Raw genomic sequence first — 15,734 nt, forward strand, 5'->3', positions numbered from 1 at the left:
GATCAACTGGTTCTTGAGAAAGCCGTGCACTACGGAGAAACGCGTTGAAGGTTACAGGTGTCTCGTCGATTGGAGCACCTTACACCACAGAAGTCGACTGTTGCTAAGCGCTATTAGGATCATTACATATCGCGGAGGCTACTTTTTACTTTGCACTATCCGGCAATTCAAGCCCTGTTGGAGCTGCATTTCTACAGCTGCATAGAGAATCTTTACTCCAGAGGCCCTGTGCCATTCAACTCACTGTGGTAATTGGGGGTCCTACACTGGAGTGACTACTGGAACCAGCTCCCCGTATCCCTCTCAGACAGCCCAACGCTGTATACTTCTGTCAGCAACTTTACACCCGAGCTGCTGCTGATTACCTAACATCGGGGCTAAAGAAGGCAGAACTATATGTACTGTAGTGAGTATTACAAGAAACTGCTCCTATAAATACAACCAGCTGCAGTTATTACGCCTCTTATGGATATTATGACAGCAGAACTGTGACTTTGCTAGCTCCAAGCGCTGTTATCAATTATTCTCCTTTTCTCATATAAGGAGGTCTGAGTTCCAAGTTAACATTTTGAATCTGTGGTTTCAAGGTGTGCTCAATATTAGAACTTATTTAAGCAACAATGTATTGAGGATCAAGATTGACATTTTGTTACAACTTATATCCAAATATTTTATATGCTCCAAAGTTTCAATGTCAGTAATGTGATTTTATAATTTACACTCCCGGGAGCATTTAATTTAACTGTTTACCATTATTATTTTAATTTTAATAAATTTATTTTTGAGTTTATTCATTTTCATGTGTTATTTATAATGGTCTAAGTGCCACTGCAATAACTTTGTATGGTTCCCAATATGTCGGGTGCCCGTGTGTACGACCACCCGTACACTAGCAGCGGCAGCCGCGGAGAGGGGGGCGCAACACGCCCCCAGCCAGTGGGAACCGCCCCCTAAAACACACAGATGATGGTTGTTCAGTGTGTATGAACAACCATTATCTGCAGATATATCTGTTTAGTGTGTACCCAGCTTAGGATACTGCTTCTGATTGGCTGAGAAGATATTTACTAGTCATGCTCACTTAGGATACTGTCATTAGGCGACGTATTCTCCTCAGGAGCCTTCCTTGTCAACCAAAACTGCAATGTAATTATTTATTAATTAGCGCCCACATCCCGTTTTACAATGTGGTTAGGTCTGTACCACATGTGGTAAAGGGTCTTTCAAACTGCCATAACTCGCTTGCAGTTTTGAGGTTTCAGCTTCCAAGCTGCAAGGTGATAAAATCCTGCGGTCTGGCTCTGAAGACTGAGGGCCTGGTTCAGCAAGCAACGCAAAGGAGAGATCGCACGCACCCGTCCACTGAGAGAATATGCTAATCATTGCATACACACGGAGACAGCAGCACAAGATGCAGACGCCCAGCCCTATATTAAGCCGCCAATCTCCCTTTGCTCAAAGCCTGATCAGTACGCAAGATAGCGTAAACATCGGTAACATCAAGAACCATCAACCACATTTGCATAATAGTGGTTGACCAGACCTCGCACGGGATCTTGGCAACTTCCTATGTGCACAGGAGTCTCATCACTGCGTGCGGCACAGGAATGGCTAATCTATGCACGCCCCTAAAACGGCATCCCAACGCACAGGCATGCCAACGTTCGGCTGATCAGCCCCCGTCACCACCCACAAACGCCACTTCCTGTCAATCAATATTGGAAGGGGTCTGCGTGCATGCTGCGTGTTACCCAACCGCACTGGCTAGTTCGCTCACGTGCAGTGCGATGCATACGCATGCGCAGTACAAAAACATCGGCCAAGTGCGTGCGTTCTCCAGTGTAGGGAGTTTGCAAATCTATATAGTCATCCGCACTTTAGTAAATCCCTCCCCCCCTTTGCAAAGATTGCAAACTGGATTGAGGACTTTGAATCAGTGAAAATCCTGTGGTCTCAAAACTGATTCATGCTTTTGTTAATCTCTAACTTTATGAAACAATAATATAGCAGCAAAACATATCTCAGGCATGGGAGTAACCCATGGGGCTGTGCGTCTCCAGGCAGCAAAGCACGCAGGCAGCTTTGCAATGACGTCCTTGCTATGATGCAAACGCAGCAGGAAGTGTATGACACCCCCTGCTGCATTTTCGATCCCAGCGCTGCGACGGAGGTCGGTGATCGACGGTTGAGATGGTGGGCGGCGCCGGGCCGCCAGCCAGCTGAGTAAGCCTCAGCTTACTCAAGCTGGCCGGCTTGGGAGCCCAGGACACTGGATCCCTGGGTTTGCCACTCCCAGAAAATGGGGTGGACACCCCATATTTCCGGGAATGCCGGCCAACCGCGCCCCTGTACCGCCCCTTAAATGCATCTGCCTTTCAATCAGGCAGAGGCATAGAACGGTCTGTGAGCGACTACGTAGGACCCATTCTGCACACTCGCAGAATGTGGGTCCTGCGCACGCGCAGATTCCCGATAATCTTAGGTAAGATATAACATGCCCAGAATGCATAGGTAAGATGTAACATGCCCAGAATGCATAGGTAAGATGTAACAGGCCCAGAATGCATAGGTAATATGTAACATGCCCAGAATGCATAGGTACGATGTAGCAGGCCCAGAATGCATAGGTAAGATGTAACAGGCCCAGAATGCATAGGTAACATGTACCAGGCCCAGAATGCTTAGGTAAGATGTAACAGGCCCAGAATGCATAGGTAAGATGTAACAGGCCCAGAATGCATAGGTAAGATGTAACAGGCCCTGAATGCATAGGTAAGATGTAACATTCCCAGAATGCATAGGTAAGATGTAACATGCCCATAATGCATAGGTAAGATGTAACAGGCCCAGAATGCATAGGTAAGATGTAACATGCCCAGAATGCATAGGTAATATGTAACAGGCCCAGAATGCATAGGTAAGATGTAACAGGCCCAGAATGCATAGGTAACATGTAACAGGCCCAGAATGCATAGGTAACATGTAACAGGCCCAGAATGCATAGGTAAGATGTAACAGGCCCATAATGCATAGGTAAGATGTAACAGGCCCAGAATGCATAGGTAAGATGTAACAGGCCCAGAATGCATAGGTAACATGTAACAGGCCCAGAATGCTTAGGTAAGATGTAACAGGCCCAGAATGCATAGGTAAGATGTAACAGGCCCAGAATGCATAGGTAAGATGTAACAGGCCCAGAATGCACAGGTAAGATGTAACAGGCCCTGAATGCATAGGTAAGATGTAACAGGCCCAGAATGCATAGGTAAGATGTAACAGGCCCAGAATGCATAGGTAAGATGTAACAGGCCCAGAATGCATAGGTAAGATGTAACAGGCCCAGAATGCATAGGTAAGATGTAACAGGCCCAGAATGCATAGGTAAGATGTAACAGGCCCAAAATGCATAGGTAAGATGTAACAGGCCCAGAATGCATAGGTAAGATGTAACAGGCCCAGAATGCATAGGTAAGATGTAACAGGCCCAGAATGCATAGGTAAGATGTAACAGGCCCAGAACGCATAGGTAAGATGTAACATGTCCAGAACGCATAGGTAAGATGTAACATGCCCAGAACGCATAGGTAACATGTAACATGCCCAGAACGCATAGGTAACATGTAACATGCCCAGAACGCATAGGTAACATGTAACATGCCCAGAACGCATAGGTAAGATGTAACATGCCCAGAACGCATAGGTAAGATGTAACATGCCCAGAACGCATAGGTAAGATGTAACAGGCCCAGAATGCATAGGTAAGATGTAACAGGCCCAGAATGCATAGGTAAGATGTAACAGGCCCAGAACGCATAGGTAAGATGTAACATGCCCAGAACGCATAGGTAAGATGTAACAGGCCCAGAACGCATAGGTAAGATGTAACATGCCCAGAACGCATAGGTAACATGTAACATGCCCAGAACGCATAGGTAACATGTAACATGCCCAGAACGCATAGGTAACATGTAACATGCCCAGAACGCATAGGTAACATGTAACATGCCCAGAACGCATAGGTAACATGTAACATGCCCAGAATGCATAGGTAAGATGTAACATGCCCAGAATGCATAGGTAAGATGTAACAGTTTTAGTAAACAAAGTCAATTCTTATCTCATCTCAATACCCATCTCTATGATGATCAGGATACATGTGCATTAGTGCGCCCAAGTCCTTACGTATAAAATCGCATTAGCATACTTTTACATACCAGAGGGGCGGGCTCCTAATGGAGCCTCTGTCCCTATGTGTGTTTCTTAATACATCCCACAATAAGATATTATCGGGTCTAAAACTCAATAATAATAAATAAGCCCATTGTTTTTTCCCCTGAAACTATCCCTCGGCCATATGGGTGGTATGTTTGGCTGAGCTCTAAAACTTTTCCAATCTTTCTCACTCCTGTCCTCCCCTTTCCCTGCAACTCTTCAATAAATGAATCCAACAAAATCCCAAAAACATTATCGCAAAATAGACACTTATTCCTGAGTTTTTATCTTCTCCTTAACAGAAACTGCTTATACTGTATGTTTGTCTTACTCATTGTGCTTTTTTTTTTTTTATATATTTGTTTGTTGCTCTTACACTATGTTGTTGTCATAAATAAAGAGATTTAGGGCTCTATTTACTACAATCCGCATTTAGAATGGAGATTGTAGTGTGATATTTCCGACTGAATTCGTATTGCGAATTCAGGTAATATCACAGGGATTTATTAAAAATCCCTTGCAGAGACAGAGCTTATGATAAAGCTCTGTCCCTGCGAATCCCCTCCAGAGCCTTATCACTGTATTTTTTGGAAAAAATACAGTGATAAGCTTCCGCGGGGCTCCGGTCAGCTGGTTTCCCATCATGCACTGTGATCCGGTCTCCTGTTCTATTCAGCAGCTGACCAGGGTCACAGTGCAGAATGGGAGAGCAGCTGACCAGAGCCCCAGGGGACATCACCAGAGCACCGATCACCGGTCCTGGACTCAGCTAAGTTTTTTTTTTTTTTTAGCAGTGATGAGCTTGTGGTCCACACAGCTGATCACTGGAGCCAGGCTCACGGCTCTGCTCTGCCTGTTAGGTGTCTCCAGGTGGCGTTCCCCCGGTATATTTTCACATTTTATTTTTAGTAAATCTCAGGCAGATCGCATTTCCCATTACAATTATGGGAAATGCGATCTGTTTACTAAAAAATATGTGATAATTAGGGCTGGGTGTAGAATTTTACGAATTCTACTCCAATTGCCCTTTAGTAAATTTAAAGGACACTAAAATAATGTGAAAAGGGTGTGAAAACACCCCTTTTTGTCTTTATTTTAGTAAAAAATAATGTTAATAAATAGAGCCCTTGAAAACAAAAGACTTTTACCTAAAACTGTCAGTGTGGCCCAGATTTCTGGTTAGGTTTGCAAGTAATAAGAACTGTTTAAAAACTTTTGTGAGACATTCCACTTATAGAGAGACTGGAACACAGTGGAACCACTCATCCAATCTACAATTTACAAAGGATGTTTGAAGAAAACAATATTCCATAATGAAGAAACATGAATATGAGGATCAGAGCATAAAACAGAGCCTGTTTTTAAACAGAGAAAATGGGACATCTATAAAACGAATGATATAGTATAAATCTAGTTTTATAATCTTTCAGAGTTTATGGAAGGAGGAAAAGAATGCTGAAACTATAGTAACACACAACTGTATGACAATATATGTATTTGTATTGCTTTGTAGCAAGGATATTCTAATCATCCAGGTAGACTGTGAGAATGTTGTCCAGTGATTAACATTTCTATTCTCTGTGTGTTTGTGTGGGCTTCCTCCGGTTACCCCAGTTCATACTTGCTGACAATCTGGCTTCCAACCTCCGGGGTTTGCACAATGGGGGGCATGGCACAAAATAAGGGGGGGCATGGTGGGGACATGATGTGTCATTGGGGAGGAGTGGGGCGTGACCATGCTATTGCATAATTGTGCTGAGATTACTGGCATTGCGGGGCAGGGGGCAGGGCCATGATGACGCGACTCAGCGGAAATCACGCCATCGCCCCCCCTCCAGGGGTTTGCGGGCTGGTGGCGGCCGGCTGGGAGACTTGCCCACTTTTCTGGGCACCCGAGAGCGGTACACGATTTTCAGGAGCCTCCCGGCCGTTCTGGCTGAGTAGGCACGTACTGTATGCCCCAGTTTCCTCCCACTCTCCAAAATATATTAAAAGGTTAATTAAATTGACTGTTGACAATAATGGACCCAAGATGTATATGTTTCTGTTGTAGAGAATTGGATGACTAAATATCCTCCATACACCTTTGTGTAATGTGGAGGCAGTGTATAAACCAACAGCAATAAAAATACCCCTTTCACACAGAAAACTAAATTACTGAGTCAAACATTTGGACCTGGTCATTTGCAGCTCAAAACGGGTCCTTTTTCTGTGTGAGAAGATTCAAAGTTCCTGGGACTTGGATCCTGCTTCTTACCAGGGTGAGACCCCGGGTATAGTGGCCCAGGTTGCGCCTTTCACACAGAAGAAATACCTGGGTTGATCTGCAAATTATTGGGTCCAAATGCTTGACCTGACATTTTGCTTTTCTGTGTGAAGGGGTACAGACTGGGGCCGGGAAAAAAACTTTGCATCATATGCCGGATAAAAGCCGGGCTTTTCAAGTTTTTCTGTGTGAAAGTGGTATAAATAATGTATCTAAATAATATATGAGGCCCAAACAGTTACAAGGGATGTATCATGATTCTAAAATATTCTTTTGTTTTACAGCGTGCAGTGATACTTAATCTACTGCAGTATTAGGATATAAACGGGCTCACGTCGTGCTGGGTGTACATCTGTGTGTTTAGCAAATTTGTACTGCGCATGCCTACACAAAAAAGCATGTGGCACTAAAGCCTCAGAATGCTTAGAGAGGCGGAGCTAGGGAGAGAAGGAACATGAAACCGCAGACAAGTTCTAGCTGCTTCTGTTTGGCTGATTGCAGAATGGAATCTGATGCTAACGGGTGCTTTCTTCATTGCTTGCGCATACACTCTATTTTGTGGGCGCATTTAAAATAAAGTGCCTTGCTACCCTCATTCATGCCCAAGAAGGAGAGTTCTATCTTCTGTGTTACGCAAGTTTTTTTTTTTATTATTATTTATTTACATCAAACCTAATATTGAATGCATTGTTTTGCTATCAGAATTTTTTTTTAAACATTTTCTTGTGCCGATGACTGGTTGGATGTAAGTGTATCTGATGCACCTCTGACCTGGTGTATTTGCTACTTGTAACTGGCTGCATCTTGAGGTGCCTCTGAGTCAGCATATGGATGTACAGAAATTTACGTCAGCTTGATTTTAGCTTTTTTTTTCTAAATGCAGATACCGTGGTCTGTGACACGGTCAGATTTTTCTTCAGATCTGAACGATAACGATTGAAAAAATCGTTCAATCGTTCATATCTGAAGGAAAATCTGACATATCTGACATGCCTGAACGATGGACGATGAACAATGCGTGTTCCCGATGGTCTGATAACGATATCTGACATCTGATGTGTTTGCAGTTAGACTTGGACGATTCCATTAATTTTAATGCAGTCAAAAATCGTTCAATCGTTCATCTGACAGATCTGACAAATCTGACCGTGTGTATGCTCCATAAGAGCCGGGGCCTGATTTTGAGTCGGATGCAGAGGGCGTGAAGCCACGGAAGCCTGTTTTACTACCTTATGCCAATTTCCGTAGGGCTAATTCGAGGATCTGCGCGGCTTTAAGAGGGAAGCTGCTCCGTCTGCTGTTTTTTTACGTCAACACCCGCAACCTTCATCGCTAGTTTTACAGAACAGCTCAGTGCGATCACATTGTCACCCCCCAGTTCCCGCCCCAAAATGACCATTTCACACAAAGACATATCCGGCAAAGATCCGTCTGACTCGGAATGGGCCGGAGATAGGCAAAACTGCGTGAATTTGCATCTGCGTTTGCGCTGTATGCTAAAACTCGCCGTTAGCGTCTGTGCAAATAGATGTGTCCCATTTAAAATCAGCCCCCTAGTCTGTGGCTGAATAGCCTGTGTAGACAGTAACTGCTAATGTGACACCTGCAGGGTAAAAGTAGGTACTGCCTATACTAACTCGGGATACGTAACACTTAATGGACAGCTGTGTATCCAGTTATGTTATAACATGTCATAGAGTGCAGAGGGTTTCCTCTCAGTCTCAGGGGTGTGCTGAGTGACTGTTGTTTCAATCGCAATTATCTTTACAGCTCTTTCTCTCTTTCCCTCTGCAGATCTCCTGATAAGCAATCAGAACCTGTGTGTGAAAGGAAGGGAAGCAGGAATTCCTTTCGGAAGGGCGACAAATCAATCTTATCCAGCATCCAGTTAGCTCAAGGCAGATGTTCTTGGCAGCACCCTATTAAAGAACATTTTTAAGCATGAACTGCTGCCAAAAGCACAATTGAAATTATTTTTTGGCCCGGCTTTCTTGTGTTAATGTTCTTGCTAAAAAAAAAATATATATATTAAAAGAAAAAATGTATTGTCTGGTTTTAACACCTTTGGCAGGGTGATAGTCATCACTGGAAACCATTAAGTAGCTTGGTGGTGGTGCTCCCCGAGCTGTGCAGATTTCCGTGCTGTCACAGCTACTCCCTATATCAGTTATAGCCCTGAAGAGGTCTTATCCCTAATGACACTGCAAATTAGGAGGGGCGTAGCGTAAATATAACATTTGAGTAAAACCTCCCGGGTTAAATACACATAATATCACACGCAGCCATTAGGGTGTGTTCTTACATTCTTCTCATTTTTTTAGGCTGAAAAACTAAGAGCCCTAAAGGGAAAACATCACTTACTGGGAGCACAGTATTTGTATACCAGACAAATCAGATATACCATGCAGTAAAACCATGTTTAGTTACTTTATATCCATTCAGCCACTAGTCTCCTACAGTATGGACCTCATTCAGAGGCGGTCGTTAGTTGCAAGCGGTCGCACTGAATCAGGGCGGTCGCTTGCATCCTGAACGGCCGCCTCCTTGTCGATCATTAAGCTGTGGGTTACCACCCACATCGCGACCATCGGGGCTTACGACCAGACCCTAAGGTTGGGTCTGGGCACTCGTAAGCCCCAGGGGAGCTTTCTGCTCTGATGGAGCAGGAAGCTCCCCACTGGACATCACTGCTGATGTCAGTGCGGCCGCCCACAAAACGGTAGGCGTTCGTAAAGGAACGCCTCCATTTTGGAAACCACCCCCCCAGCCCACCTACCAAACGGGGGGGCGAGCTGTCGATCAACATCGACAGCTGCCCCTTTGGTAACGAGCTCCGGAGCGACAGAGTTTCTATCGAGTCGGTTACGAGCGCATCGGCTCTCGCGACCGACTCTGAATGAGGTCCTATATCCCCACTAAAGTGGCTGCTTACTTAGCATTACACCTTTTCATTAGGGGTGAGCGGGTGTTCGGTTTTACTCCGGTTTTACTCCGGTTCTTATCGCCACTTTACCGCAAATTTGGCTCGATTTTATTCGCTATCCAAAACGCATGTTCGGCGACAGCCAATAAAAAGATCCGGGGAAAACCGAGTAAAACCGAACCCGCTCACCCCTACTTTTCATGGGTATATAGTTAGGGGTCTATGTACATTGGAGAAAGATAAAGTGCACAGAGATACCAACCAAGCAGCTCCTAACTGTCACTTTACAGACTGTGTTTGAAAATGACAGCTAGGAGCTGATTGGCTGGTACTTTATCTACATCCACTTTATCTCTCTCCAAAGCTTAGTACCTAATTCTGAGTCAGATACATGTTCAAATTCAAAAGCAGCCTCTTCTTGTGATTGCCAGCATGCTGCACATGCTCCATACAGAGCACACGCGGTATGCACATTCGTCACACAGAACGTCCGCAGCGGCAAGGAGCTCAGGTACATTTCAGATCTCCAGCAGACATAGACTTCAGTGCAATGGACGTTTCTGGGTGGAAGCTGGGCACTTACCATGTGAACACACAGAACAGATTGCATCTCGAGGGAATGTCGACCAACTTCAGCGCTTGTGAGAGGCGTGTGTGATGGATATGCATGCCGGCTAAGTACCCACACTAATGATGAAAGTTGTGGGCGGAGGAAACAATGGGTGGTGGGACACATAGGTATGAAGCAGCACCGATGCTGGCATAGGTGGATGCATTAGCATAAGGTAGTAAATCTGGCTGCAGCAGACTTCCAGCCTTCAAAGACTTTGAAAAAGAGTCCGACACGGACTCAAAATGTGTCAGGCCAGTGGAGGATTTAATAAACTGCAATATCTTCACTTAGTAATTGGGTCTGATTAAGGGGAATGATGGAGGAGTCAGCTGAAGCTGGCCAATTGCAGAAGTGACCTGCACACTTGAATATTACCACTGCACAAGGGAGACGTACTGGTATAGGAGTCTTGTGAGACGTTCTCGTGGCGAACTTGCACTGCAAACGTAATTTCCAATCCAATTCCAAACTCGTATTAATTTTTAAGAGGAAATCCACTTTTTTTGTGCGCAGCCCCCCAGAGCAGGTGAAAAGGTTGGGAAATCATTATTTTAAGGTCCAAATGTCCGGACATTCTAGAACTTCTAGTACGCCCCTTCCAATGAATAGTCATGCACTTGGAGGGGGTTTAAGTAGGGGAATTTGGCCAATATAAGATATGACAGTTTTCAGGTGTATTTCTCTAAAAAGCTCAATAAAGGGTTAAATGATGTGGGCCTGAGTACTGAGGGGGTGTGGCCAGATACAGGGAGGAGTGGCCACACACCGTCAAAAAAATGTAAAAACAGTTTTTCTGGTGCCGTGAAGGCAGAGCCGGTGGCTGCACAGGGAGACATATGTTCCCCTCAGAAGCACTGCAAACGGGGATACCTTAGCAGGTGATCTGAGACTGGGCCCCCACCAGGACCGTCCAACAAACTCGGACTTGGACAGGTTATTACATTCTCCTTAAACCACGTACTAAAGCTGGCCACACACTAGACCAGCTTACATCCAACCAGCCAACTAGTTGATTAGTTGGAATGAAAATCTGGTAACGTATGGGAGTAACTGATGATCAGCAATTTGCTCCTAAATGCCAGAAAACAGATGAAAATGGTCGTCAGACAAGTTTGTTAAATGTTTGATCTAAACAATTTGTTCAAACACTTTTTGTCCATTTTCTGGTGTTTGGGAGCAAATTGCTGATTGTCATTTACTTTCATACCTTCCCAGATTTTCATTCCAACCAATCAACTAGTTGGCTGGTTGGACAGATAGTCTTTAGATGTGTGGTCAGCTTTACTCTAATCCCCCAAAAACTATTTTGTGCCTTTATCCTATACATGTGGACGTAAGATGTTTATGAACTATTCAGTGGGACTTTATATCCACTTATTGAAAAAGACACCAAGTGAGAAGGATACTCTATTATATTCATATGTTACATACGTGTATCTTTTTAGCATAATAATGCTTTTATCCGCTACTTCGTCTTTTTAGTCTAATAGCTGATCAAACAGTTTTATAACACTATTAATTGTGTGTCGCTCTCTCTACTTATTGTTGAGTCACATATTTATATTTATAGCAGGGGTTTAATTGTATGTATATGGGAATTCATTCTCACATGATTGTATTTAGATTTTCTGGTTTTATACAGGACCAAGTGAAGGAATTGGACAGTGAGATTCCAATTTCACCTTTCAATAAAAATATAAATATCCTATGTACAGTACATACAGTACATAGTCTATATAAGCTACAGAGAGGAGTCGGTTGTGCAGACAGATCTTGTGTTTGTATCAATGTGCATTCTTTGTAACTAAGCATCTGTATCAGCAGGTAATTGTGAGTTGCACACAAGTAGGTTGCATCTCCATTTGCAGCTGAATGGTTACAGGGCATTGCACATAGTCTAAGTGTAATGAGGAAGCATTGCTGGCGTGTAGATGTAATTTCGGGCTACACAGAGGTAAGTGTACGCAGAGATACTCCTAATTACAAATGTATCTCTCGCACCAGGTGTAGGGCCATTGCAAGTCTGCGCTGATAATTATGACATATATTTTACCAAGCGTGCAGAAATGGGCATAGTGATCGCATAGATGTGTACATACTCGGCATACGGGTGAAAATCTGCATTTAGTTTTGTGCGCACAATGCAAGTGTAACTGCAGCTGACTCCTATGAAACTATAAATCGGACAGTACACTGCAGTACAGTAATATGTATAGTAACTGTTGAATGAAAATATATACACATAAATATCCTACAATCTGTAGGATGGAAAGCAAGCATATTATATGTAAGGATAAGCACTATATACTGCATAACTTTCTAGCCACGTTGAAGAGGTTCTTGGTGGGCTGTATGATCCAGTCACAAAGCAATGTTGGTCTGAGGCCAGCGGGATGTGTGAGTGTAGGAAGAGAACATATGTAAAGTTATGTGTGGTCTGTGCAGAGGGGAGGTAATTAGTAGAATAGTGTATGAAGGTTATGTAGGTGGTTCTGGAATTTGATAAGCTGTCCGAAGAGATGAATTTTCAGGGAATGCTTGAAGTTTTGGAGACTAGAGGAAAGTCTTATTGCGCATGGGATTCCAAAGAGTGGGTGCAGCTAAAAAAAGCCATAACCCTTAACCTTAAAAATGTTGGAAAAACCAGGGAGTCATCTTTATTATCATTGCGCATTGAGAGTGAAGTCCTAAGTTAATTAATTTGGACATCCTGGAATTGTGTGTGTACAGTACTGTATATTGTTATACACGTAAGTTGTAGTAACTTTATATAACATTTATTGGATCTTATTATTACCTTTTGTTTTGCTTGGTAATGTATGTTAGCCATAATTTCCAGGCGCACTGCATACTGTGAGCTACAAATGTGTGTACAGTATATTATTATACATGTAAGTTGTAGTAACTTTATATAAAATTTATTAGAGCTTAGTGTTACCTTTTGTTTGTCTAGGTAATGTATGTTAGCCATAATAACCGGGTGCACTCCATACGGTAAACTAGAAATGTGCGTTTACAGTATATTGTTATACATGTAAGTACACTGTAGTAACACTAGCAGTACCTGGTATTGCTTTGGTTTAAATCTTCAAGTTTTTAAGTTGATTGGCTGTGACCCACGTGGCTGACAGTCAACAGCACGTGGGTCACAGCCAATCAGCAGCCACTAACTGTAGAGCGGCCTCTGATTGGCTGGTGGACCCGGAGAATGACAGAAGCCTGCCGGTCTCTGTCATTCAGCGCAGTAGAGATGTATGTGTTATCACATAGATCTCTACATGTCTGGTATGGATCGATGACTCCTTTTTGTTTTTTGCCAAGGCCCATGGAGCCTACAGGAGAAGGGACCGAGCTACGCTACGAGATACGTGAGTATTGTTTTTTTTTTTTCACAAACAAACCTGTGGGAATTCTACTGTAGAAGGGGACATGAACATCTGGTAGAAGGTAAGTATGTGTGAGTGTGTTAGGTATGTAATAAACTTTTAAATACTACGGTGTGTGTGTATTGTCTTTTTTGTATTTTTTTTTTAAAGTGGGGGTACGGGTGGTGGCGGCCTGCTGGCACTTGTAGTTCCACACGTGCCAAAGTGTAGGCACGCTGGCACCTGTAGTTATACTGTAAAAAACAATCGTATCATTCTAATTTCACATTATTACCCCTGTTCCCACCGGCCTGGGATGCAGGGAAGAGCCCCAGGCTTCAGCGTAAGCCTTTGGTGCTCAGGAGAGGGGGCTTGGGATGACTAGCTTGGGATGTTAATGCTTTGGCCGAGGAGACCCGGTGAAAAGGGTCCCCTGGCTGTGTCATTACACCCCGGCTAGATTTGAATCCGGTGCTGGTTTTAAAAATATGGGGAACCTCATGGCATTTTTTCTCCCCTATTTTTAAAACCAGGACTGGCTCTGGGAGCCCAGTGCTGGCTCACAAAATACAGGGGAACCCTACTCATTTTTTCCCCATATTTTTAGAACTAGGACTGTCTCAGAAGCCCAGGGCTGGTTATGCTTTTTTTTGGGTGGGGGACCCACCGTATTTTTTTTACCATTAACCATTTATTTATTTTTTACCACACAAGCAGTCTGCACATATCTCACTGATATGTGCAGGTTGCTTGTTCAGGTGAGTTTGGCTTGTAGTAACTTTATATAACATTTATTAGAGCATAGTGTTACCTTCTGCTAGATAATGCATGTTAGTCACAATAACCGGGCACACCTCATACTATAAGCTATAAATGTGCGTGCACAGTATATTGTTACACATGTAAGTTGTAACTTTCTATAACATTTATTAGAGCTTAGTATTACATTTTGTTTTGCTAGGTAATGAATGTTAGCCATACTAACCGGGCGCACTGCATACTGTAGGCTATAAATGTGCGTGCACAGTATATAGTTATACATGTAAGTTGTAGTAACTTTCTATAACAGTTACAGATACTGTATGTCCAGTTGCATGTTTGCCGCTTATGCGGCAAATCGCACCACACATGGCGCGAGTCACGCGGACACGAACGAGTATGCGTGCTGCATTCGCACCTGCAACCCGGTATGGTGCGAACGCAGCGCTTGGCATGGCGTACCGTGGTGCATGCAGTCACGGCTAATTGCTTGGCATGATGCGTGCGCACATTTTCAGCACAAGCGGCAAGGATGCAGGAGGACATGTCTGTATCCGGGCGCACTCCATACTGTAAGCTAGAAAAATTGTTTGCAAAAGTCAGAGGGCCAACAACATTTTTTTTGTCTGGGGCCGTCAAATTGACAACCTGTCCGTGTCCATTGGTAATGCTCTGAAGGTCCGTGGAGTTACCCATGCTTGTACCAACAGGGATGGGGTTTGGCTGCCTGATCTGGTTTCTCTGGACACTATAATGGTTTAAAGCCAATAATCCAACAAGCCTACTGTCTTTTAGCTCAACATCAGCTGCCTAAATAATAGCCATCATTCAAATGCAATGAAGCAGAGAAAAATCGATAACACCTTTGTACTGTATACTGAATGAACGCTAACAATTTTTCAATAACATTTACATCACCTGATAATTACTCAGTGAAGTGGCAAAGTAATGGGAATGCAATGACTGAGTGCTCCAAGCCATAGGCAGAAGACTGGTCATGGAGCAAAAACGGGCACACTTAGAGCACACAGAACTAATTAAACATGATCATGACCAACCCTAGCAGACAGAGCCAGATTAAGGATGGGGGGGTCACAGGAACATGGTGACCCCCCCCCCTCTTTCAAGAGCCCACCCCGTGGCCAGGGCCGGATTGAGGTCTGTGGGGCACCTGGGCAACAAACAAATAAAAGTTGAATATATATATTATACACACACACACACACACACACACACATATATATATATATATAGTGAAATGGCTGGCACTCCACATAAATGCAAAATAAATTACTTGCCTTGGTGCCTTCCTGGAAGTTCAATAGAACACCCACTTACATATATAGAAAGGGAAAGGCGCACTCACAGGTCTGATGAAATGAAAGAATCAAACTTGACAACTGTGTCTGAGTGTTCAACGTTTCAGTCTCACATGACTTTTATATATACACATATCTATATGCACACATATATATAGGCAGTGTGGGTAAATAAATAGGCCCCTAGGTGCAGTGAGCACTGGGTGAGGTGTGAGGCAGTCAGGCAGGAGGTGAGTACATGGTGTTACGGGCATTGTTGGGGGAAGCCATCACTCCT

This window comes from Taudactylus pleione, unplaced genomic scaffold (assembly GCF_031769625.1).
Source record: "Taudactylus pleione unplaced genomic scaffold, aTauple2 ptg000092l, whole genome shotgun sequence".
Lineage (NCBI taxonomy): Eukaryota > Metazoa > Chordata > Amphibia > Anura > Myobatrachidae > Taudactylus > Taudactylus pleione.